This window comes from Sus scrofa, chromosome 4 (genome assembly GCF_054392235.1).
Source record: "Sus scrofa isolate SSC_HxYL_T2T_F1_AM1 chromosome 4, Sscrofa_HxYL_maternal_Yorkshire_Landrace_v2.0, whole genome shotgun sequence".
In the NCBI taxonomy this organism is placed as follows: Eukaryota; Metazoa; Chordata; class Mammalia; order Artiodactyla; family Suidae; genus Sus; species Sus scrofa.
In genome coordinates this window covers 132191585-132216352 of record NC_139386.1, presented here as the reverse complement: position 1 = coordinate 132216352, position 24768 = coordinate 132191585, and the positions used below count along the sequence as shown (strand labels likewise).

The 24768-nt window shown below is 51.8% G+C and overlaps 1 protein-coding gene and 1 long non-coding RNA gene across 11 annotated transcripts in view; one reads left to right on the top strand and one right to left on the bottom strand.

The window, feature by feature from the left end:
• Nucleotides 1-7263: 7263 nt before the first annotated feature.
• The window catches only part of LRRC8D (leucine rich repeat containing 8 VRAC subunit D), a 115958-nt gene continuing 98453 nt past the window's right edge, over nucleotides 7264-24768 (top strand). For 3 of the 10 annotated variants that reach the window (XM_021090297.2, XM_085024112.1, XM_005663699.4), the window contains exon 1: nucleotides 7264-7328. The gene's annotated coding sequence lies outside the window, so the exon portion shown is untranslated. Of the gene's footprint in view, nucleotides 7329-14524; nucleotides 14806-15045; nucleotides 15236-15334; nucleotides 15672-24768 lie in introns of those variants that run through there. The other 7 variants (XM_005663697.4, XM_085024111.1, XM_085024109.1 and 4 more) reach the window with 4 other exon arrangements.
• LOC146404274 (uncharacterized) lies at nucleotides 16289-23710 on the bottom strand. The gene is made up of 2 exons (XR_014844883.1): nucleotides 21352-23710; nucleotides 16289-19328 (listed from the first exon to the last, which is right to left on the bottom strand). It is a non-coding gene; the product is annotated as an uncharacterized LOC146404274 (long non-coding RNA).

Genomic DNA, 24768 nt, shown 5'->3' with positions numbered 1-24768 from the left:
GGGAGAAGCAGGAAAGTTCCCGAGGGCGTGAATCCAGAGGAACCGCTGACTCCCTCAGTCCTGGAGGAGGGGGCGTGGCGGGGGCGTGGCCACAGGGGGTGCTGGCTCCGCCTCCCGCGCCCCGCGGGGGCCCGAAGCTGCCCACGCAGGCCCCACGGAGCGCCCCTCTCCTCGCCTCTCCCCGGCAGGAGAACCTGGGCAGGGAGGTGTCGGAACATAAGCCGCTGCTCCTGGAAGCCTCCCCACTTAGCTCCTGGGGCGCCTTAGCGAGGGACAGGGACGAAAACCCCTCGCCCCCTGTCGTCACGCGCCGGATACCTGGCTGCTCTTCTGCCCACAGCACAAGGCTGGGCCTCAGCCCTGCGGGAGGCAGGGCAGCTCGCCCCTCCAAAGGGCTGGCACCTCCAAACGGGGCGTCCTTCAGATTTTCCAGGCCCGGCTCTCTCATGGAATTGGACCAGGACCCGGACCTCCTCGGCAGACCTGAGTCCGGAAGTTTTATTACTGCTGTTTGGAGGCCTGGATGTTCCTCGGCGCTGGATAAAAGCAAAACTGAGTTGAATCTGAGTGAGAGTCTATCTTGACAGCCGTGCCCTACCCGCAGGGCCTCTCTCACCCCGCCCTCCAGCCTTCCCCTCCCGGGCAGTGTGCTGGGGGGGGGGGGGGCAGGGGGACAGGGACGGGGAGGGGGGTGGGTGCGGTCCTGCAGATTTTTTTTTTTTAATTTTTAAAAATTTTCCCACTGTACAGCAAGGGGATCAAGTTATCCTTACATGTATACATTACAATTACATTTTTCCCCCACCCTTTCTTCTGTTGCAACTTGAGTATCTAGACAAAGTTCTCAAGGCTACTCAGCAGGATCTCCTTGTACATCTATTCTAAGTTGTGTCTGTCTGAGAAGCCCAAGCTCCCGATCCCTCCCACTCCCTCCCCCTCCCATCGGGCAGCCACAAGTCTTTTCCTCTGGTCCTGCAGATTTTGAATTTCAAGTGTGAAAACCCTCCCTGGCCTTTATCACCAGGGCTTCCTAACGACCGAAGCTTTCATTGCCTCGAAGATTTGTTCTTAGGCTATTTTTAACTTGTCCTTTCTTTTTTTTAAAAAAAATTACACCGGGGGAACTTAAGGAGCCCCATTTAGCTTTTTATCGGAAGAGAAAATTTGCAGACATGAACCAGTAAGCGCCACTGAACACGGAGGCTGGCTGGTGCGCTCGTCAAACGTCTCTCCCCTCCTCCACACAAGGGTTTATTTTTGGACAGCAGCCTCCACACAACATCAGGAATCTGCCAGCCAGGGTTCATCCTGAATGTGAACGAAGAGGAGATTTAGGCGAGGAGACAACTCAGGGTTGCAGGGGGCAGGCGGCCGGCAGGAGGGGAGAGCTGCTGTGGGATGGAAGTCCTGGCCGGGCCTCTAGAAGCTGCTTTTGGCACCTCTGGCCTGCGCGCGTCTGTGCTTCTGACCAGCCCGCAGCATGAAGGAGAGGAAACCGTGGGACTTCAAATCCTCGTTCATTACCGGGTGAAATTAACACACACCCGCACACCACCCCCACCCCCACCACCAACCACAAGAGCAACCACTAAAACAACAAAAAACAAATTTAAAAAGAGCTCAAGTGTTCATGCAGAGCATCCAGTACGATGGCAATAAGATACAAACTAGTAGGCATGTAGGATAAACGGCAAGGTCTCACTGTATAGCGTGGGGAGCCGTATATTCCATATCCTGTGATAAACTATAGGAAAAGAGTATGAACAAGAATATATATAACTGAATCGCTTGGCTGTACAGTGGACGTTAACAGTGCCTTGTAAATCAACCACATTTTCACTAAAAACGAAACCAAAAGACAGTATGGCGATAAACATCTCAGCCACCCATCCACACAAACCCAAGGTTCTGCCTGGGTCCAAGCTGACTCTGGGAGAATGTTCTCAGCTGTTCTGCAGGGCAAGAGGTCCAACTCACGAATGAGCATGCTGTCCCCAGCAGGGTCAGAGCCGTCAGGACACAGCCATTTGCTCTCTGGACTTTCGAGTTAAAGTGTCACAGAGGCTTTTTCAAGCATGAAAGCCCAGCCCCCGTCTGCTGGATGCTCACACCTGGCTGTGCGGCTGCTCCAAAGTCCATGGATGACCTTCCCGGTCACGGCCCCTGCGTTCTTAGCTGGGGATTGGCCATCACAGAAGTGCTCTCTGGCCAGAAGTTTCTGCATGCAGTTGGAGACACATAAATTCTCTGTAACTTATACTGGTGTGTGGAGGGCGATACCGGACTTCAGCAGAGGAAAAAGGTCCTCCCTGGATCAAAAGCCCACTCTCCCTGAACCGTGCTATTGTTAGGAGGTACCAGCCTGCAGGATCCATGTTATTGCAAGCATTCCAGGATATCTCAGAAGGTAGACGTGCCTACTCAGGGCTGGATAAAGTGCTGTTAGACTGTCTTGGGTAAAATGACAAGATTTGGGGGATGCTGAAAAATAAAGGAGAATTTGGAGATTAAAAGGAATCACCTTTATTACTCAAAGAATTTTTTCGTGGTCAAAATGAATGTATTTATTCATGATGTATATACAACAGCAATTAATTAATCAAAAGCAGACAACATGGTTCGAGTAGTTCTTTGGATTGCCACTCAAGTCTAGTGCTCATAATGAAAAAGGCAAAGAATCTTGAGTTTAGACTCTTGAGAAGTTTTTAAAACTCAGAGCAATTGGCTGAGGCTTTACCTACGTGTTTGCCAGGGAGGCCAATGAGTAAAGCCACATTTTTCACTGCATGCATTTTTCACTGTATAAAGAGAAATTGTGTATTGGTTTTATTCAAGGACTCGAACTTAGGTGTAGAAGAGATCGGGTCCCCTGTCTTGTGGCACAGGGTCGAGTGGGGATGAAGAAGCCATCACACTCTCTATTCACATCTGGTTCGGACTCTGCTTATGTTCTGAACAGTGCGGCCCCTTCTCCTCTCCCCAGCCCCACCCTGCTTCCTGCCTTGCCCTCGTGGTCTCTGCAACTCCAGCCCAGACCCCCTTACCAGCTCCTAGCCTGTGACTTCGCTTCTCCATCCTGGCAGCTGCCCAGGCTCAGGATGACCCCCAGGGGTGCCCTCCCAGGCAGGACCTCAGAACTCTCACCCATGAGCCAGAGTAGGCCTGGGGGGGAAGGGTGCCCAGCGGCCAGTGTTCACCCTTTCCATGGCACTAGAGGGCTTCCTCTGAGGAGGAGAGTGGTTGTGGAAGATTCTAGAAGGAGGCCACACCCTCTGGGCCCCACACAGAGAGGTTCCCCCTCAAACCTGGTATTTGCAGACGTGGCATCTCCACTGCTAATCCTCAGCCCACACTGGCTCTCCCTTTTCTTTTAGCCCCTTTGGCCAATGGTCCTGCTTGCTGTCTACCGCTTAACGCCACTGTTGGCTCTCTGATGCCCCATTTTGTGTCCTTGGCTTTTTTTTTTTTTTTTTTTTTTTTTTTTTGGCTTTTTAGGGCCATACCTGCGGCCTATGGAGGTTCCCAGGCTAGGAGTCTAATCAGACCTGTAGCTGCTGGCCTATACCACAGCCACAGCAACGCCAGATCCGAGCCATGTCTGCAACCTATACCATAGCTCACAGCAATGCTGAATCCTTAACCCACTGAGCAAGGCCAGGGATCGAACCCTCAACCTCAAGGTTCCTAGTTGGATTTGTGTGGCTTAGGGCAAAACCACTCATGACCCAGGTACCTGGCGCCATGCTGCTATGGTTTGTCCCCCTGGGCCCTTGCCCACCATCTCCCCAGGTAGCCTGGAGACTGGAAGGCTTCATGAGAAAGGCATGACTGGGTCTGATTCAGAAGGGTTAACAGGAAAGGTTGGCAGGTGGTTAGAACCAAAAAAAAAGGCTCGGAAGAATTGGAGCTGTAGCCACCGGCCGGCCTACACCATAGCCATAGCAATGAAGGATCCAAGCCACATCTGCAACCTACACCACAGCTCACGGCAATGCCAGATCCTTAACCCACTGAGTGAGGCCAGGGATCGAACCTGCATCCTCATCAATACTAATCAGATTCGTTACCTCTGAGCCATGATGGGAACTCCTTTTTTTCTTTTGGCTATACCCACAGCATGCAGAATTTTCCAGGCTGGGGACCTAGCCTGTGCCACAGCAGCGAGCAGGATAATGTCTGCGGTGACAATACCAGATACTTAACCCACTGAGCCACACAGGAACTCCTGAAGGAAACCGATTCTTTATAAGACAGGAACTTTGGATCAGTCTTCTGACGATTTCATCCCGGGACTGGCTCACACTTTGGGGTAGCCACTGCCAAGGCGGCCATCCACATGAAGGACCCCACAGGGTGCAAAACTGCCACCACGGCAGCATCGAGAGCTCCAGAACCATCTCACCTGGAGCCAGTCACTGGTCACTTTATTTCTCTATCTCTAAGGAAGAAGCTGAGGTGTCTGCGGCTTGCAATTCCTTGAACGTATCATCTTGAATGGCAGGACATTTAAGAGCTGTTTAATTAGTGCACCGGTCACTTGGTATTAAGGATCAGATTGTATGACTGTTCCAGTGTGTGTACTCACAGCTCATCTGCAAGGCTCCAGAGTCCCTGTTTTCTTACCCTAGACAACGTGGGCAGAGCCAGCCATCTCTACCCTGAGCACATCTTTTGGGACTAAGTTGATACCAGGAAAATGATAAATTCATGCTAAGTGCCTCTAACTCAGTGAGGACTAGAAAAGCTATGGCTGCCGTGACCCCAGCAGGAGCCCTGGGAAAGCAGCAGAGGGGTCAAGGAGACAGACCCGCTCACGGAAGCTGGACCGTTTGCTTTCTCTGGCTACCCGATGATAAACAACCTCAGACCCTCCGTGGCTACAGCAGGGGCTGATTTCTTGCTCAGGTTACGTGAGCATGGCGCATACACCGACTCCTCCTCTACCTCCGTGTGGCCTTGCCCCGGAATCAGCCCCCGTGCAGCCTGTGGCTCTGCTCCACATCTTCAGGCCAAGATCCAGGCTGAAGGAGCAGCTCCACTCTGGCACACGGACATTCTCCGGGAAGAGGGAGATGGTGAGAACCCACAATGGCCCTTAAAGCTCTTCCTGGGAAGCGGTCATGTCCCTTTCACTCACGTTTCATTGGCAAAGCGAGTCACGTGGCCAAGCTCGAGGTCCCTGTTGGGGAAAGGATAAATCTCCCACGGAGAAGACCAGATGCGGGCAATAAGACCACAGCTGGCACAAGGATGGACCATGAGCCTCAGACCCAGGGGTTGACAGCTAATGCACAGGAAACCACTCTAAGTCTGAGACCAGCCGTGGCATCGGAAGCTCTACTTTGGGGCCATGAGCTTTGCTTATCTGAGGGTCTCGGCTGGAGACCACCACCCTCATTCCAGGGTGAGTCGGTAGAGGGGGCAGGGAGTGGAGAGGGGATGGAGAGAAACACTTGGGTAGAAGAGTTCAAGGAAAAGCAGACAGGACCACTCGCCTGGATAGACTCAGGGGCTGGAGGGGTGTCAGGTGAAGGTGGGGGGGGGTCGCCAGATGTGCTGGCTGCTAAAGGCGCAGGAAGTGTGGAGATTTATGTGACCTCTCCCGGTTATTCAAAATCGGCAACTAATTTTAGAAAGTTTTTAAACCCTCTGCAGTTACAACACCTCTGCAGGCTTTGGGTCACTGCAGGTTGTCACCCAAATATCAGACAAAGAGACAAGGGGGATGGACCCAGTTTCTCACAAAACTCTGCGTGAGAAAGAGAGAAAAGAGGAGGAATTTTAGGAAGTGAGGCAAATATCAGTGAGAGAAGGGGCAGGAAGAACGCTCTATTAACTAGCATATCTGGGGGAGATCAGGGAGTTTCAGAAATGCAGAGTCCCTGGTCACTTAGTCTCAGGCATCAGATTTAGATTTAGATTCTACCAAAAAAAAAAAAAAAAGGAGTTCCCTGGTGGCTTAGCTGGTTAAGGATCCAGCATTGCCACTGCTGTGGCTCTGGTCACTGCTGTGGGGCGGGTTTGATTCCCAGCCAGGAACTTCTTCATGCTGCGGGTGTGGCCAAAAAAAAAAAAAAAAAAAAAAAAAGATCTGGACTGGAGGCTTAGCTCCCCTTTGGCTCAGGTGCCCTGCCTGGGCCGAGCAAGGGCTCTGACTTGGAGAGCCATCAGGCGCAGGAGCTGGGACGGTTCCCTCCCCGACACGCCCCTCTGCCAGGAGCACAGGTGGCCCTGGGACAAAGGGGACTTGGAGTTCCGCGATTACCTCTGCATCCTCAGCATGGTTTTCCAGGCATTCTGCGGCCACGCAGTTTTGGAGAGCGGTCAGGTGAGGTTCCGGTGATCAGACGCCATCAGCGTGCAAAGCCAGAAGGCTAGCATTTCACCCCTGGGTAAGGGAAGCTCGCAGGCTGGCTTCCCTTCCTGGCCTCCCATTCCTCTGTTCAGCCCAAGCCCTGCTCAGCCTCACCCTGACATGTCAGGTTTCTGGCTGGGCTTCTCTTCCCCCAGACAGAGCTCTCAGGAGCCATCCCAGCGGAGAGAGTTCCGTGGGGATTTTGAAACACTCAGCTCACCATTTGGACGCGTCAATCCTTTTCCTCTTTTCAAATGACCATACAAATCCGTTTGCTTTGGGAGCCGGTGCTGTTCTCTTTTGATTTAAAGTATTGCCCAATTCCTTCTTAAGTGCTTTTTCTCAGGATTTTTGTGTCATTTCAACTGTCAGTTGCCACAACTATAAAGAGGATCCCCACTTGCTATTCGATGTCACAGCTATGCTCTTTTATTTCACTTAAACCTTTCCTTGGAGTTCCCGTCGTGGCGCAGTGGTTAAAGAATCCGACTAGGAACCATGAGGTTGCGGGTTTGATCCTGGCCTTGCTCAGTGAGTTAAGGGTCCGGTGTTGCTGTGAGCTGTGGTGTAGGTTGCTGACATGGCTCGGATCCCACGTTGCTGTGGCTCTGGTGTAGGCCGGTGGCTGCAGCTCCGATTCGACCCCTAGCCTGGGAAGCTGCATATGCCTCGGGAGTGGCCTTAGAAAAGGCAAAAAGACAAAAAACAAAACAAAACAAAAAAAACCCTTCCCTTAGCAGGTTAGACTACGTCACCACTTTAACTGCACAACAGGACAGTTTTAAAGTAATATGTTACCAGGAAGTGAATGTGTAATCTTCTCTAACTTATTCCTTTCACTACTGTGTTACTTTGCTTAAATATTTTCCTTGGAAGAATATAATTTAGGACTTTGGAATTACGATTTTGCCTTTTTTGTTAACTCGGACCAGCTTGGTTTCCTTTTCCTGATTGCTAGAAGACTGACTAAAAGGTAACACTTTCCACTGTTTCTTCTTTTGCCACACAAACTGCCAGACGCTAATTTAGTAAAAGGCCTGGACTTGGAGACTGAATATGAATATGCCTTTTCTCAATTAGCAGATACTTAGCGAACAGCATGATATGTAAAAACCTCTTCCCGGGAAAATTTTTCCTGCATTTATATTGATTAGAAATCTGGGGTAAATTCATGTCTTTCATTAAAACATAATTATTTAGTGCCTATTATATGCCAGTCATTATTCTAAATACCTGTGAGCAAGACATAAACGTTTCTGTCTCTGAGGAGTTATATTATAGCAGGGAGAGGTGGATACTAACCACATATGAAATAAGTAAATGATAAGTGGTCAGAGGAAAATAATGAAGCAAAAGCCGTAAAAGGCTGTGTTGAGGGGATGCAGATCGGGTAAGACTCTTGCAAACCACCCCAAGGATCTGGGCTCTCCTCTGAGTAAAATCGGGAGCTATCACAAGCTTCAGGCAAAGGACTGAGAGGGCTAGACTTACATGGTTTTGTTTTTTTGTTCTGGTTTTGTTCGGATGACTTTCTTTTTTAAAATTGCATTTTGTTTTTATTAAATTATAGTTGATTTACAGTGTTGTGTCAGCTTCTGCTGTACAGCGTAGTGACACAGATATATATATACATATATATATATATATTTTTTTTTTTTTCATGCTCTCTTCCATCTTGTTCTATCCCAAGGGACTGGATATAGTCCCCTGTGCTGCACAGCAGGAGCTCACGGTAGACTTGCATGTTAGAAGGATTATTCTGGGAGTTCCCACGGTAGTGCTCCAGGGTCGGTGGCATCTCTGCAGCCCCAGGCTGCAGATTCCACCCCTGACCCAGCAGCGTGGGTGAAAGGATCTGGTGCAGCGGCAGCTGCAGCATAGGTTGCACCTGAGGCTCAGATCCCCCCCTTGGCCTGGGAACTCCCTATGCCTCGGAGAGGCCAAAAAAGGAAAGAAAGGGATGAGTCTGGCTGTGGTGGAGAACAGACCAAAGGGAGGGATGGAGCAAGACTAGAAGCGCAGAGGCTGGTCAAGTGAGTTAACCCAGGGGAGATGGTGGTGCAGGGAACTGGTTCACGAGTTAACCCGGTGGTGCAGGAAATCAAGATGTAGCTTTGGGGGTGTGTGTTTACAAGCTGCAGCCAGCAGGACTTCCTACGGTTTCAGCGTAGGTTTGGAGAGTCAGAGGAGTCCGAGATGGCTCCAGTGCTTCAAGCCCAAGCCAGAGGAAAGATGGACCTGACAAGCGTGGGAAAGCTGTGCGTGCCGCCCAGGTTTGGGGGGAATCAGAGTTTGGTTTCGTCGTGCATCTTGCGGTATCTACCAGCGGTCTAGGGATCAACCACGTAAGCACTTAGAAATGCAGAGTGGCGCTCGGGAAGGAGCGATGCTGGAGGAGTGAATGTGGTGGAGTTGCTGGCACAGGGAATTCTAAGCTCTGGAGGAGCTCCTTGGAGGGAAGAAGTGCGGTGTCTTGGAAGGAAGGAGAAGGTGGCTTTTACCAAAGAGGAGGGAGCAGTCAGTGGTGTCCGGTGCTGCTGAGAGGGCAACTGAGAACCCAGAATTGATCACTGTATTTAGCAAAATGAAAGTTGTCCGTGTCCTTGGCAAGGTCAATTTCAGTGATGCGATGGGAGTAAAATCCTGATTAGACTGAGTTGAAGAGAGAATGGAAAGAAATGAATTGGAGGCAAGAAGTCTACGCAATTCTTTTGAAATGTTTAGATGCAAGGGAGACAGAAGAAGTGAGTGGGAAAAGTGGGGTCAAGAAAAATTGTAGTCCTATAATGATGGAAGAAATACTATTTTTTAAAATGGTGATGACGTCGAGAGGGGAAAATCAGGGACCGAGGAGACGGGGGTCAAGGGCGAGAGCTGTCACTCGAGATTGGAGGAGATCTGGTGCAACAGTGAAGGGACAGGCTTTCAATAACAACACGGATAAGCTGATCCCTAGTGGCAGCAGGCGGAAGGCAGAGGATATGGGGATAGATTTTCAATGGTTGAATTTGCTTTTTTTTTTTGTCTTGTTGTTGTTGTTGTTGTTGCTATTTCTTGGGCCGCTCCCGCGGCATATGGAGGTTCCCAGGCTAGGGGTCCAATCGGAGCTGTAGCCACCGGCCTACGCCAGAGCCACAGCAACGCGGGATCCGAGCCACGTCTGCCACCTTCACCACAACTCACGGCAACGCCGGATCGTTAACCCACTGAGCAAGGGCAGGGACCGAACCCGCAACCTCATGGTTCCTAGTCGGATTCGTTAACCACTGCGCCACGACAGGAACTCCTGAATTTGCTTTTAAAGACATTTTCTCAGTGAAGGGAATACCTAGTCCGGGGCTACCAATTAAGCAAGCTCTTGCAAGTTCCTGCTGTGGCTCAGCGGGTTATGAACCAGACTAGGGTCCAAGAGGATGTGGGTCACCCTGGCCTCGCTCAGTGGGTGAAGGATCCAGCATTGCTGTGAGCTGTGGTGTAGGTCGCAGACGCGGCTCGGATCCTGCGTTGCTGTGGCTGTGGTGTAGGCCGGCGGCTACAGCTCTGATTGGACCCCTAGCCTGGGACCCTCCATATGTGGCAGGTGTGGCCCTAAAAAGCAAAGGCGGGTGGGGGGGCGGGGAGAACAATGAAAGAAAAAAGAAAAAGAAGGCCTGGCTTTACCAGCTAGGCCACTCTAATCGGGTCTTTCTCTGAGTCCATTCTAGAAGATACAAGTCCTGTTCTTTCTCCTCATGGTGGTTGACAAAGACACATCCCCTTCGTTCCTCTAGTTTCTGTTTCACCACATGACTTCTCACCATAGCCATCTGGCCACTTCCCCTCCCGTTTGGACCTCATGTTACATCGGGACTTGTGGCGAGTGCCCCCACCCTAGTTCTCATTCTGCCCCCTGTTCTCCACCCTCCGCTCTGTGGGTTTCTGGTCTCGTTTCCAGCACTTCAGTTTCCTCAGCTGTGAAGAAGGGAGACCGTTTTCTTCCTGCCTCCAAGGCCAAGAGTTTAAATAGGTCCAAGACACGCGATGGCTTTAACCAACCCAAGGAAAGAGGAAGAAGAGGGAGGTGGGAGCTAGCACAGGAGAAACAAGATAAGACTCGGCTTTGCCTGCGGCTTTTCGTAGCCAGGGTGGGGGGCTGAGCCCCAGCTGTGTCATCTCCAAGCCTTAGATGTGTAGGAGCGCCCAGGTGTTGCAGACTGTGTCAGGTGTCGTGTTTATAGTCACCAGAGACAAAGAAATCTGCTTACACTTAGAATCTGCAGACCCACTGATAGTAGGTAACAGTTACTGAGTGATACCTACCTCCTAGGCAATTGGCTCAGCTCTTTCCATAGGCGATTGAATCCTTGGCCACACAATATCTGGAGAGATACGTGCTTTTGTCCGCATTTCAGAAACCAAGAGAGAGGGAAAGAAAGAGAAGGGCTCAAATAACTGGAAATCCTGCAGCTCCTCGGCGGCCACTTTGCAAGCAAATAGATTCCATGTGCACTTGCATGTGGTTATGCAGGTGTCTCCAGGTTTAGCTCTGTTACCCGGGCTACTCTCCACTCTGCCAGGAGTTCATCCTCATTTACTCATAAGCCGCCCTGGTGTATTTGGGAATCAATTGATCAAGTTTGACTTCCGCACAACTGTTCAAAAACATGCTTGCAGATGACTGAAATTCACGTTGTTAGCACATGTGGGGCACACAGCAGCTGACCGCAAAGGACCCACGAACGATCCCTCCACCAGGAAGCTCAGATCCCTCTCTCTGTAGGAACGTAGATTATTCACGCACGCACTCATTCAGAATTACCGAGGGCGCAGGGAGGGCCGCAGTTTAGGTAAACACAAATCAACGTAGAATTACAATGCTTGGAGCAAAGAGATGCACCACGAAGACCTTTATCCTACCTGGCTCTTTTAGACACAGCATTGCGGGGGTCTGGACCTCTGGAGCCAGGCTGCTGGGCTTAAATGCCTGGGTCTGCCGCTTAAAGGCTGCACGACCCTGCTTTGCTTAAAATCTCCCCTGGCCTCCGTTTCCTGCCTAAAGTATGAGGACAGGAATCATACTTTCCTCCTAGGGTTGCTTTGAGGACTAGAGTGAACACAGGTTAGGGGCCTTGGAGCAGGGCCCGGCCCATCACAAGCACAGTGTTATAGCTCCTGTCATTACTGGTGTTGTGAGAGATTTGCCAGAACAGCTGCTGATGTGTGACCATAACTCTGCAAAGAACACCAAGTGCCCGTAAGTGTCTGCTGGCTACAACTTCCTTGACGTCTGACTGTGTCCCCCGCCCCATCCCCGTGGACACGCCTAGAGCAGCCCTGGATGCTTCGCCTGTCCTATTTCCTCATTTTGAATCCAGCGTCCAGTCGGTCATTGTCCTTTGCTGCCTCCTTCCTGCTTGTTTTCCTTGGGGAAAACGGCGAGCGGACCCTTTTTGCATCCTGGAGCCTCAGAGGGATCTTCCTTCCTTGTCACTGTTAGAGCTCTTATTAATTTTATTTTTAACATTTTTTTAAATGAAAGTACAGTTGGTTGACAAAGCTGTGCCAATTTCTGCTGCACAGCAAAGGGACCCAGGCACAATGCATATATATATACATTTTTTTTCCTATATTTTCCTCCATCATGGTCTGTCCTAAGAGACGGGCTACAGGTCCCTGCGCTGTTCAGCAGGACCTCATTGCTTACCCATTCTCAGTGTAATAGTTTGCATCTGCCAACCCCAAACTCCCAGTCCATCCCACCCCTTCCCCCCTTATTAATTTTATCTTAAATTCTTTTTATTATGTTTCTTACTACCAAAGTAATAGGTAAAACAATCCAAACATACAGAAATTTGTGGCAGGAAGTAAACTGCCCTAATAATCCCACATCCAGAGATAACCACAGTTAACTGCTTGTTATATATGCTTCAGCACACATCTTCTTGACAAAATATACAAATAAAAATGGGATCATATGATTCATTTTGTTTCACAACTTGCCTTTTTCACTTATAAATCTTGGACATTCTTCTGTGTTAGTACCAATAGGTCTCTTATTTTTATAAAATAAGTGAAATTTGCTTAACCATTCCCTAGCGGGATATTGTTATGAGGCCTTTACACAACTATAGGTTTCCTCTACTGCAAACAATGCTGCAATAAACATACCTGTGCATGTATTTTTATACATCGTGTAAATATTTCTGAAATACATACTTTTTGCACCCATATGTACAAAGTAAAAATGCCTGGAGCTCCCTTGTGGCACAATGGGTTAAGGATCCAGCATTGTCACTGCAGTAGCTTGGGTCACAGCTGCGGTGCGGGGTTCGATCCCCTGGCCCAGGACGTTCTACATGCCCTGAGTGCAGCCAACAAAAAGAAAAAGAAAAAGAAAGCATAAAATCCCAGATGTGGCATTGCCTGGTCAAAAAACCCCCCACAAATATTATTTTTATCCCCAATGGCCAAACTGTCCTCCAAAGAGACTTACCCAACTTGCAGTCATATTTATAAGAACAAGTACCTGTTTCTCTACTTTTGATTGTTTTCTGAGTATTACTTTTTTCTTTGCTCAGTTTTATCCCAACCTTGTAATCCCATTTCCTCTCGAACCTAGAATCAGAGTTTAAAAACCTGGGGAAGATCAAAACATAGACCAGTGTTTTTACAAACAGCAAAACCTTCCACATTAATTGTGGTCGTGACGTGTTTTCAGTCAAAATATCACAGCACTAGATGCTAAGCGTTTTAACACAGCTCTAACCTCCCAGATCGGCGAACCCCTGCGGTGATTAGATCACCTGCCCCACAGCTCCTGCCTACACACCTCCTTCTTGGCTGGGCATGTGGAATAGGAGAGGCTGCTGGCCTGGGGGACAGGGCACGGAGGGCGAAATCAAGAGGCTGGAAGGACACGACATTCAGTGTCACCTTGCAGGCAGCCTAGGGCTGTCCCTTGAGTGTGTTCTGGACCCCGGTTCATACTCCTCCTCCTCCTCGGGGCTTCTCTGCTTTACTTCCAGTGCCCCAGGAACACGTATTCACTCTCCAAGGGTGGGTTCCAGCCCCTTCTCTCTGAACCCTTTCCTGAATCCCCAGAAGCCCCCTCTCCTTACTGCCTCACTACATCTGGACTCACACCTTCTCGAGAACCTGCAATTTTCCCCAACACGCTTCTGAGGAACATTCAGAGGCTAAGTTCTTGTCGAATGAACATCTCCCGACAGGGAGAGATCTTCGGTAGAAGGGAGCTGAGAGGCCCATTGTTCAAAGGAACAAGAGGATTCCGATAAAAGGAGATACGGAAGGACGGGGCTTGAACCATCCGTCCTGTTAAAAACCAACAATTCCAAACATTCCTCCAGATGTTAGTCCTTGACCCCTGCTTCTCCCCACCCACGAGAGAGACGGCAAATATACTTTGATCTTACAACAAAAACAAGAGAGAAAACTACTGGGTTGGAAAACACCGCTTTGCGTAGGACAACCTTTCATTTGCCTGCTGGACATTTTTGGCAAAAAAGAACTGGGGGGGGGGGGGCCGCGGGGGAGGGGAGGGAGCGGGGAGTAGACTCGGACTTAAGCAAGAACTTACTCTAGCATGTCTCTAACAGCAGAGACAGAACGAATGAGGCCAGGAAGCTATCCGTGCCAAGATAAAGTTGTGTTTGCCCTAAATCCCAGATAAGTACGTTCTCCGTAGGGTTGGAAGCCGCTGGAATGGCTTCTCAGCAAAATCGCCCCCTACCATTTCCGTGCATTTTCTCCGATCTGACGATCAGACTTTCAGCCGCCAAGACAGCCCCAGGAAGGGCGCAGAAGGTTCCCGAGGTGGCCTCGCGCCCGCCTTGGCGGCACTGGCGGCCGGGCACCGCGCCTCGCCCAGGTGGCCGCTTGACAGACGAGCCTCCGGGCGCCCCCGATCCCCGGCGGCCGCCCCTCCCCGCCGCGTGCACCTGCGCGCCGTCCAGCCGCCGCCGGGGCCCGACGCCGGGGCCCCGCGCTCACCCGCCCGCCCCGCGGCGGAAGCGCCGGGACCCCCGGCAGGCGCGGGTGCGCGGCCGGGGGTGGGGGGGGAGCGCTCGCCGTCACATGCAGGCCCGGAACCGCCCCATTGGCTGCGGCCGAGCCAGTCGCGGCGCTCGCCGGCTGCGGTTGGTCCCGGAGCTGCAGCGCCTGCCCGGGCCCGGAGTCCATGTTACGCTTTGTCTGATTCCCCCCGTTACAGAGTCATGTGCTGCTGCTGCTCCCGTCGCCGCCGCTGCCGCCGCCCGGGGTGCCCCGGCTCCTCCGCCGCGCTTCGAGGTGGCAGCCGCGGGCGGGGCCGCGGGATCAGGGTCCAGGGCGCCGCGCGCCCCCCCGCCCCGGCGCGTCCCGGAGCCGCCGCCGCCCGCCGCAGGTGATGCCGCCGCCTCCCGCCTCCGCCTAAGCCGGGGCTCGGCGGCCGAGCTGCCCGGGCCGCCCCCAAGGTGGGTGCGCGCCTCTCCGGGGCCGGGGCTGCGCGGGTGGGAGCCACGCCGGCGCCGGGGACCTGCCGCGCGGCGCCGCGGCCCGAGCCGGGGCTGCGGCTGGGACCTCGCCGCCCAGGGGGCCGGGGGCCCGGGGGCCCGGAGGGCGCGGGCGGCGAGCGGGACCCGGCCGGGCGCCCGCCTCGGCGCGTCCGGGCCCGCGGATCGTTCGGCTTTCGGCAATTTGCGCGGCGGCGGCCGCCGGGCGGGCCCTGCGAGAGGCCGGTGCCTGCGAGCGCCTCCCCCGGCTCCCCCCCTCCCCGCGCGCGCGCCCCCCTCTCTCGCCTCCCTCCGCCCCATCGGAAGGGCGGGGAGACCCGGTTAGGGCTCGGCGGGTTCTTCCCGGAGGTGGGTGTTCGGTGTCTGGCCTCGCTGGCCCGCCGCCCGGAAGGTGAGCCCTTCAACTTCTCCAGAAACGCCTCCCCTGCGCCCGGTTCCCGCGCCGGGTGGGCCGGGCGGGGACGTGAGGCCGCCCCGCCCCTTGCGCCGGGAGGAGGGAGCCGGGGGCCCGCAGGTGCACCCAGCCCGCCGCGGGCCATCTCCGGGTTGGGTACCGGTATAATCCGCTTCTAGCTTGTTTGGGAGCGTGGGCACTTGGGAGGCGGACTTGTGCTCGGATCCCGTCCAGGGGCTTGGAAAGGAGGAGGTTTGGGGGAGGTTGCTCAGAGGATCGTGCCCTCCGCTTGCCGGAGGGGTGCTAGGGGCCTTCTTCCCTCTCGCCCGCTTTATCTGGGGGTGTCCCTGACGGATGAAGAGATGAGTTTTTCTGGTTTCTTAAGAAGCCAGCTGCAGTAAAGAAGAGCTGCCACAGGTCGAGGGGCGGAGAGGTAGGTCCCGGTGCGAGACGGGGAGGTGGGGAGGGCGGGCCACTGGCCCACGCAGGTGGGGAGGATGTGGCACAAGGTGGGGCGGTAGGGTTTCCGGGAAGGAAAAGTGCGAGGCGAGAGGGTGGGAGCGCCCGGGAGGGAGGCAGAAAGATGGGGGATGCGTACTGGGAAGTTCTCGCCGAGACTGGGTGGGTGGCCTCCAGCTTGAGCCGCCGGGGCCCCTGTGTGGCCCCTTGTGCGATTCCGCCTTTCCTCCTCCATGACTTTGAAAAAGAATTCTTGTTGGGCAAAGAAAACTCTGACGACATATTTTGAAAGAGATTCAGGAGTCAAGAGAGAGAAAGCTGGCTTCTCGAAACTTTGCTTAGCAGCTTTGGGAAGCAGATTCCCTTCAGGCAGCGTTTATTGAGCACCTATTATGTGTTTTGTGGCCGGGCGTTGGAGGAGTCTGGACCGGCAGCAATGGTGAGGGTTGTTTACCTGGTAAACAACCAAAGGGGTGCTTGCAAGTGCCAAGAATGACACTGATTCAGACGGTTCCTCGCCAAAGCTTTGGGGCCTCTGCACGGCTCAGAACTGCGGGTAGAGCCCGGCCGCCAGGGCAGGAAATGGGTCTTGGGCGCATTTGTTTTCACAGCTCACTCATGCTGACCAGCCGCCTCCCACGGTTGTCTCTTCTGCCTTCGTCCATCCAGGTCAGTTGACTAAACACAAGGTCAGGATAGCAAAGATCCCAGATGAAAATTCGGAGGTTAAAATAAGGATCCAGCAAAGTCTCTTCTGAGCCTTGGCTCCCAGTAGGTTAGTAAGAGAGCTTCTCGTGAAATGATTAGGTAATCCACAGAGCTAGATGGGGGGGGGGGCGATCCCAAATCTTGAATTGGCCTGGTTTATTAATATATTTAAACATTTTATCTTAGATTTGTCTTGTTTTCATTGAGGCCGAGAGAGTGTGTACTTTGCCTTTTCTTTCTGCTGATTAGAACTGAACACACTGGAAGGTCAGAAAGGAAAGTGAGTGACCTTACGTGACCCGGTCCCCCAGTCCCTTCCACTCCCTTCCACTCCCGCGGTGGAGTGTGCATGATGCAACCATTGAAGTATTGAGCCATAGTTGTGTCTCTTTCTTTCTGCCAAGGTTTACGGAATTTAAAACACTTGGTCGAAAAACTTGGCCTTTGTTTTCTCCTCATTTTTGCATGGTACAGAGCTCTTTTGATTAATTTTTAAAATGGTATGTGTGCTCGCAATAGCTAAATTATCTTGGTAGCTGCATTTGGGAACTCAGACTTGGTTCTGTCTCAGTGTGGGACCTAAACTGGCACTAGCTATGGTCAAAGTTTTAAACTGGGGCCCATCCCATATGTTCTTGAAGTGGCAGGTGGTCAGGGGTTTCCTGGAGCTGCCATTGACATTCTGAGAAACACCAGTCAGTCTTTATTGAGAACCAGCAGGAAGCAGAGAACCAGAGAGGGGGCCGTGACGCCTTAACCCAGAAGGAGAGGGTTCTGGTGTCACTAGAGGGTAGCTCAGGCAGGACCCCCTCCTCCCGGAGCAAGAGATTGCAGTGGCCTGGGACCAAGGGATAGGGCGGTGGCCCGGGTGTTTGCAGCCACTGGGAGTGCTGGGGGAGGGGGTGGGAGCACTATTAGGGAAGCTTTGAGGTGTGTCATGGGTCAAAAATAGGTTTGCCTGGCTCCAGCAGGGGGCATGCCGGATGAGGGGAGGGAGAGGGGATCTGGTTCGTGGAGCATGTGCCCCACAAGTTGGCATGTTGATCATTTGCCCCAAGAAGAGGGGTTCTCACGAGGGGTTGGGGCTGGGGGCATTTTGCCTCCCGGCAGACAGGCCTTTGATAACATCTGGAGAGGTTTTTCTTTCTGCCTGTCCCAGGCAGGAAGCAGGTGCAGCCGACCGCGAGCAAGTAGAGGCCAGGAGCCTGCTAAGCGTCCCGCGGTGTGCGGGAAGGGCCTTAGCCCATCCAGGCTGTCGGGAGGGCCCAGGTTGAGAACCCCCTGCCCAGACCGCCGACGTGAAGGCCGCTGGAAGGGAAGGGAAGGTGCCTCTCAGCAGAGGCCGTGGAGGAGGTGGTTCTGACCTGCGAGGAAGGCCGTTGAGGGTAGGAAGCCCGTCCAGGAGGCCCGACCTGATTGGATCTGGGCGCATCCTAATCAGAGATCTGGGCAGACGAGCTGGCAGGGCAGTGAAATGCTGCCTAGGTGGGGAGTCAGGATTAGAACTGGCATTTTAGAGGAGTCTCCGTCCGACGTGTTACTTTAGTAAATTCTCGCGTGTGTGAGGCAGCCTCTGTTTCAACAGCCCCAGGAGTGGGGACTCTGTCCTCAGGGAGCCGTGGCCTCCCAGCTGTGTGTGTGCACGATGGTTTCGGCGCTGAAGACTCTGCCTCCTCGAACCTTTGTCCTGTTGATTCTTTTCCCCTGGAACTACCCACATGGCCAGGCTGGCTCTTTCACTTTGCAGCCAGTATGCCATCCTCAAGGCAAACTGGTCCCAGTTCTTTCCGCAGTCCTGCCTGGGACGTGGTTTCTGGAGGTCTCCTCGGCTTGTCAGCATTGCTCGTGGAGAGTGATGGTGTCTGGAATTAAACGTGGTGATTGAGGCTCGATCTGGTCCATGAAGAGTACAGAGGGACAGCGGTTTCCGGAGACCAAGGCACACATGTCTGCTTCCTATGGCCTGAGCTTACAGACCTGCCAAGCACAGACTCCCGGCCAGGGTTCTGGACCATCAGAACTCTGAGACATGTGCCGGGTGAGCCGCTGCGTCTGGTGTTCATTGTGTGGGGGTGTATGTGTGGGTGTCAAGTGGCGTGCATCATTTTTGGTTTGTTTGTCTTTGTCCCTGTGCAGTGCTAGCCTGTGTATTTGGGTCCAGTCTTTTGAGATTTTAAAATCTGTATTCTGCCTTCTGATCGTAAAAGAGAGGCGTGGAGAATGACTTTGTAGTCACTTATATTAACAGTGCACGGCACCCAGTTGCCTGGCACCCAGTTGCCTGGCACTACTGGTCCTGCTTGAGAGCTGGGGCTGCCGAGAGAGGGAGGTGAATCCCAGGAGCTGGTCACCCCCCCCCCGCCCCGTTTAAGGGCTTCTGAAAAATTTGTGTTCAAGGCCAAGCTACATTGACTTTAGCCCTTGTTAATGTTTGCACCTGATGGGCCCTTTCGAAATTATTTGAGTCTGTTGCAAGCTCCTGAAATCTGTACTCCATCCTCTGGGGTCTTTGTCATTCTGTGTAGACATCTGGAAGAGAATCTCTCATGTTCTGTGCACATGTGAGGCTTGCCAGATCAGAGTTGCTTTTGAAATTTGTGAGGAGGTAAACAGAATAATAACTGATAATTGGCAAAAACCTCGTATGAAGTTGGTTCCCACTCAGGCTAAGCTCCCCCCCCCCTTTTTTTTGCTAGTATGCCTGAAATACTTAATTAGTGACAGCTCTGCATCTGGGGAAGGAGAGAGGGCTGGGGCTTAGAAACAAGCCTTTTTCCCACAACTAAGCTCGAGCTTGGCGTTGGTATAATGTCATACTTATCAGATTTCACGTCTTCACTGAGAAGACATCAGGAACTTGCCATTCTCAGATGTCTTTTTTGTGTGTGTGTGTGTGTGTGTGTGTGTCTCTTTAGGGCCACTCCTGCAGTGTGGAAGGTCCCAGGCTAGGAGTCTCATCGGAGCTGCACCTGCCGGCCTACGTCACAGCCCCAGCAATGCAGGATCCGAGCCGCGTCTTCAACCTACACCACAGCTCGTGGCAACGCCAGATCCTTAACCCACTGAGCAAGGCCAGGGATCGAACCCGCGTCCTCATGGATGCTAGTTGGCTTCTATACCACTGAGCCACAAAGGGAACTCCTTCAGATGTCTTTTGAAACAGGCGGGTCAGAAATCCTAGGTAACTTAGTGCCAAGTTCTCCAAATGTTCCAGATCTATCCAGAAAACTCAATTGGGATCAGTTCCTTGGCTGTGGTGGGAGCCTTCCAGGAGTACAGAGAGTGCTAGAACGAAATTCCAGATGTCACAGCCAGCAACATCGTTGTTACAAATGGCCATTGTGCCCCGCCTGACCCGGGGCTGGTGCGTTTCCTGTCCAGATGGTACAGCCTGCCTGCTCTCACTTCTCTGCGGGCTCACGTGGGAAGCCTGGCTGTATCCTCCAGAGATGAAGGTTCTTCCTCTGAGAAGAAGGGATGTTTCGTGAATATATGTGATTTCTGGAGGGGAAGATACTGGAAAACCCTTAGAGCTTGTCCTCTTACCCTTTCAAAGGCTGCATTGAAGTTGACGTCTCCTCGGAATTAAGGATGCAGTGTGTTCTTTTTGAGTAGAAAGAGCATCTTTTGGATGGGGGTTTCAACCGTTACGTGTGATAGATGAGGAAATGGAGGCCCAGGGTGGGGGTGGGAGTGGGAGCAAGCGTTAGCATCCGTCAGCCTTAACGACCACAAGTGAAGGCTGAGGCTAAAGATTTCTCTGCTCCGTGGTATGTAAACAGTGGGTTCCCTTAGGTCTCATTTACATAATTGATCCAAAAGAAGGCGCACCCAGTGGCGGTTCTAGGTTAACAGGTGACAGTGAGCTTGCTGATGCGATCGCTAACGAGTGGGGTTGTCCTCCAGGGAGAGGGGACTAGGATATGTTGGTCCTGAGAGGTTTGCAGGTGAGTTTCCTCGTGGGCCTCTATGAGGTCAGGTATGAAGGAGGACGTTCGGGAGCTGTCCTAGGGTGGTGTTTGGGTGGGAACGTCCAGGAAAGGGCTTGGCGAACACTTTGACGGGGGTCCCAACTTGTTGCAGATTAAAAAGGGCGGGGAATGCTAGGCTTCAGCAAAAAGATGTTGGCAACAAAACAGAAAACCGTGTTAACTGAGTTCCTGCTGGGCTTCGTTCAAAGCCCGGGCACCTGACTTTGGGTGAGACACCAGACCGGAAGGACCAGTGTCAGGGTCCCTCCAAAGGGTGATCAGCCCTGCCAGGAGAGAAACGCTGCGGGACAGGGCCTTGCCTCTGGGCTCTTCAGATAAAAAGTATTGGGGTTTCTAGTATCTGGAAGGAAGACGGCTGCGAGGAGATGATTCCCAAGCCCGTGAAACCACTAGGGCTCGATTCAGAGGAAACTTGTATTGTTGCCGTCATCCCAGCAAGGCTGGATGTGCTGTTTCTGTGGCCTACTTCCTTGTCCACCTGCCGCTGTGCTCTGTCAGTGTGCAGAGGCGGGGGTCTGTCTGTCCTGTGCTCCACTGATTTCCTAGCGCCCCGCGCGTGGCAGGGACTGGACACCTGAAGGAAAGCCTGAGGGCTATGCCTTCAAGCTTTAGAAGACATAAATTGAGGATCAATGCCAAAAAAAAAAAAAAAAAAAAAAAATAGGGTACTTGTTTTGCTTAGCCCTGGCTGGCATCAGAATCAGTCCAGGGAATATCTTAAAGTTGCCTAGGCCCTGGAGTTCCCATTGTGCTGCAGCAGAAAGGAATCATGACATTGGGCGTTCGATCCCTGGCCTCACTCAGTGGGTTAAGGATCCGGTGATGCCGTGAGCTGTGGTGTAGGTCGCAGACACGGCTCAAATCTGGTGAGCGGTGGTGTAGGTCACAGGGGTGGCTCGGATCTGGCGTTGCTGTGGCTGTGGTGTAGGCCGGCAGCTGCAGTTCGCATTGGACCCCTGGCTTGGGAACCTCCATATGCCATGGGTGCAGCCCTAAAAAGCAAAAATAAAAAATAAAAAAAAGTTGCAGGAGCCCAGCTCCTTCCCCACACCCGTGGAATCAGTCTGTGGGAGTGGAGTTTCCTTTTGAAAAGGGCCCTTTTCCCTTCTAAGTCGTTGTGATGTGCAGCCGAGGCCGAGAAGCACCGTCTTAAGTAGTTGTACAGAAAGACTGGGTACCGACCAAGAGACCTTCAGAAAGGTTTTGAAACATTTGCGCCCAACAGACCCACAATTGGTTGTTAAGACAAACAAAGAGCTTTAAAGATACATCTGTGTCCTTGGAAAATGATGACTAAGACAGCAGATGGTCCACTGGGTGCCGCTAGGAGCCACTGCATCCTGCACTGATGGCAGGAGGGGACCAACGCACAGTCCATTCTTGAGTTCCCAGAGAGGGTCCATCGTGACAGTTACAGCAGCCTGTGGGAAAACAGGAGTAAAGGCAACGCAGCAGGCTTTTCAGTTTTAATTTCAGTGCTAAACTAAGTTTATTCAATTTAAAGGAATATTGGGGGTTTTTTTGTTTGTTTTTTTAAGCTGGGGATGGTCTTCCTACTTTGAGGGGGTAATTTTTCCCCCCTTTTCTGAAAGAATGGTGATGGTTTGCTTTGGGTATCATTTCTTGGTCACCTAAAACGGGCAGTTTTACGACCGTCGTCTTTGGAAATTTCACCAGTCCGTGACATCCAAAGTCTGGGAATCACTACTTCTCTGAGGGGGGGGTCAAGGGATCCGTATCCTGCTCCTGACACCTGCTGTGGGGGAAGAATCCCACAGACCGATGTTCGGTTCTATCGTGAGCATTTATTTCCTTGAAAACCTTTTTGCTCTCCTCCTCTGCTTGCCGGGAATAGGACCTTTGACAGAAAAGGCTGCACTTCCCCAGCAACCCATAAATCCCCCTGCTGAAGCAGCTCCGCATCAGCACATGGCCATCACTGCAGCGAATTCCGCAGAAGGAAGGAAGTGCAAGACAGCCCTTCTCGCTGAAGGGTGTCGACCACCAGGAAGCTGCCTCTGCAGCTCTCAGCCGGTGGAGCCAGGACAGAGCCGTGCCCATCAAACTCTCCGGGCAGATTGTTCCCGAGTCACTTCTAAGAAATGTTGGAATGTTAAAATTCTGTGGAAAATCAGGCTCCCCTGATGCTTGCAATGGCACCCTACAGAATAAGCTTTTAAAATCAGTGTATTAGCCATCAGCTATAACTAGTTTTTTAAAACTTACCTGCCCAAGAAATAACTGGACAGTTTCTGGTATATCCAGAGTTAATAATAACAGTCATTTATTAGGCATTTACTGATCGCCCGAATCTATGCCCTGGAATTTACATGCATTCTTATTTCATCCTTAAAACAATCCTGAGTGGAAGGTGGAGTTAATCCCACGTTGGAGAGGAGGTAACTGAGGCTTAAGAGGTTATGTGATTTGCAAAAAAAATTCACAAGGAAGTGGTGGAGGTGGAATTTGAAGCTAGTCTTGTTTATTTCAAAGCTCCCTCTCCTTTTATACTGTACTCTTATTTCTCTTTGATTTCTTTATATTCCTTTTATAATACTATTCATATGTCGATTAAAGAAGAAGGATGCAGTTGGAGGCATAAGAGGGACCTTACACCTCACCTGATTGGTTCTCATTTATGGACCAAGATCTGCAGCCTTGGGCGCACAGCTGTGAAGAGGTGAGCTGTCCCCAGCTCCGCAGGCTTCCAGGCCCTGTTCTCCTTGGCACACAGTGGTTTCCGAAAATATCAACCTGTCGGTAAAACCAGTTGGATGAAAGTTGGTCCTAGAATTGAGAGGGTCATTTAAAATCTCTTGTTTTGGCGTTCCTGTTGTGGCTCAGTGGTTAACGAATCCGACTAGGAACCGTGAGGTTTCGGGTTCGATCCTTGGCCTCGCTCAGTGGGTTAAGGATCCGGCGTTGCCATGAGCTGTGGTGCAGGTCGCAGACGCAGCTCGGATTCCGCATTGCAGTGGCTCTGGCGTAGGCCGGCAGCTACAGCTCCGATTATACCCCTGGCCAGGGAACCTCCATATGCCATAGGTGCGGCCCTAGAAAAGACAAAAAAATAAAATCTCTTGTTTTGGTGCCTTCTGTAGCCCTATCATCAATGTCATGTTGTCTAGCCCTATTTTTTATCATCGGTGTTGGTGACAGAATAGCACACTGTTCTAATTCGATCTGACCCCGCAATGCTGCTACCCATGAGTATATAAAGATGTGGGTCATATGTGTTAAGGTATTCCGTCCAGATGTTTTCTGAATAAACGCTATCACAAATATATGCGATTTAAATAAATCATCAGTATCCAGATCCTGGGAGTTAATACTGAATCAGTCAATCAATATCTCTGCAATTGTCTGTTTTATTTACAGGTTTATTATGCTCAAGTAAATCATTTCAGTGGGGTAAATTCATCTTGTTTGAGTTTCCATGTTAATGGTTTTATTCTTCACAGTAACATTTAGCCCATAATAAAGCACAAATTGGGAACGGTCTGCAGTGTTGCACAGCTTTGCTCAAAGGAATTCCCTTTCTGTACCCACATGGGGGGGCGTGGGGGGAGAGGGAAAGAGAGAGGGAGACTTTGACTTAGTTCTTGTCCAATATATCTCTATTATGGGATGTTTTTCCTGATTCTAAATTCTTTTCCTTATAAGTCACTCGTACCTGGAAATTCTGTACCGAGCAGAACCTTGACGATAACAGGTGTAATTTCTGCACTGCCCAGAGAGAGAGAGTTGGATACGAGCTGTGGTCCCAGGCAAGTCCCAAACACTGCCTGGACAGGGCCTCCATGAGATGTTGTGACAGCGGGTCCTCGACCTGGAGGCAGGGGGATCTGGGGGCGGGGGGCTTTGGGCTGAACCAGCAGGTGCAGGTCCCTGTCTAAGGGGCCTGGTGAGCAGATCTGCTCAGCAGCCAGCGGCCATATGGGAGTGTGGGCCAGTCTTGACAGAGCTTCTGATTTTTTTTCGCTGTAAGCCAGAAATCTGGATTACTTAATAATCTCCTGATTTTAAAAGACTGGCTAACTCAGCATTTTAAAGAAGAACTTCCTGGAGACCGAACAAAATAGCTTTGTGGGCTGGATCCAGCCTTCCAGCCAAGGCTGCGGAGATAGATCGCCCATTAGCCAGGTAAGCGGAAGCCTGGGATTTGCATAAAAGCAAAGCACACTTTGGAAAAGTGGACACAGATCAAGACTTGATGTCATGGCTTGAGCACCTCTGCCTGCGCCGGGAAAGCAAATCAGAGCAAACCACACGGCCCATGCCTGTCGAGGTAACAGCCTATGCCCATTAAACTTGGTATAGCAAGTCCGAGGTGGGTGCATTGGAAGGGGTTGTCCTGCCTAAGGAGCCATA